At 50.0% G+C, this 1,236-nt stretch overlaps 1 protein-coding gene across 2 annotated transcripts in view; it reads right to left on the bottom strand.

The window, feature by feature from the left end:
* The window catches only part of BCLAF1 (BCL2 associated transcription factor 1), a 48,110-nt gene that overhangs the window by 46,583 nt on the left and 291 nt on the right, over positions 1-1,236 (bottom strand). The gene's annotated exons all lie outside the window — the stretch shown is intronic.

Here is a 1,236-nt window from a genome sequence, read left to right as displayed (position 1 = left end):
TACCCGCCTGCACCATCGAGGTAGATGCTTCCGGGTTGTGGGGGCCACGTGACCTCCTGCAGGGGCTCGCGTTCTTTCCTGAGTGGCCTGGAGGGAGAGGCGGGCGCCCCTCCTCTCCCGCCTGCACAGCGCTCTCTGGTTGTAGGGGGAGGGGCAGCGCCCGTTGCCCTTCCCCGTCTGCCGCCTGAGGCAGGCAGGTTGCGCTCGCACCGGACACGCGTGCGCACCACATGCACAACGCGCTCACTGCGTACGTGCACTACTTCCGTGCGCATAGGACATGCATGTATGCCATGTGCACACTGCATGCACGCACATGCATCATACACACGCCCGCACGTTACATACTCACCGTATACACATGACGTGCACACATTACATGCATGCACACTACACGTGCAACATACATGCACAACGCCTGCATGCGCAACACCACCTACAGCGCACACACAGGATAAGGGCACATTATACCACATACACACACCACATGCACAGCACACTACATGCTAACCTCACACACACACTGTATACAAACTGCATACACACACAATGTGCACATTATATACACACTACATACGATCACCACATACATCATATGTATAGCACACGTACATGCATCACACCACATATACAGCACACACACAGGATGAGCATGCATTACACCACATACATGCCACACCACACACACAGCACTCCTACATACTGCACACTACATACAAACTGCATACACGCACAACATGCACACCACACAATTAAAGACACTACATATATGCATCAGCCACATATGCACAACACACGTGCAACATACACTACATACTTGCACATGCATCACAGACTGCATGCCCAGCATACACACAGGCAGACAAGGTTCCTTGAGTGAATCTGATATCTTTTATTAGACCAACTTAAATAGTTGGGAAAAAATTATTAAGCAAGCTTTCGGGTTCAAAAACCCTTCATCAGGCTGAGGAAGTTTCTGCAGTTGGTGTGTGCTCTATCTGGATGGAATGAAAAGTAAGGAAGCCAGGCTGTGCTGGTATGCATACAACACAGGTAGTCAGTGAAAATGTAGATTGAGTCAAGGGGTGAGAGACAGGCTGGGGTGGGGGAAGAGAGAAGGGAGGGATGAATAGTGGAGAGACACCAGGGGAGTCAGATGTCAGGCAGGTTATAATGTATCATAAATCCAATGTCTATATTCAGTCCATGATTTTTAGTATCCAGGAGGTTGGTGAA

Source organism: Gavialis gangeticus, unplaced genomic scaffold (genome assembly GCF_001723915.1).
Source record: "Gavialis gangeticus isolate Ggan-Ray unplaced genomic scaffold, GavGan_comp1, whole genome shotgun sequence".
NCBI classification, from domain to species: domain Eukaryota; kingdom Metazoa; phylum Chordata; order Crocodylia; family Gavialidae; genus Gavialis; species Gavialis gangeticus.
Note: the sequence above shows the minus strand (reverse complement) of the source record. Positions and strands in the feature narration are given on the sequence as shown.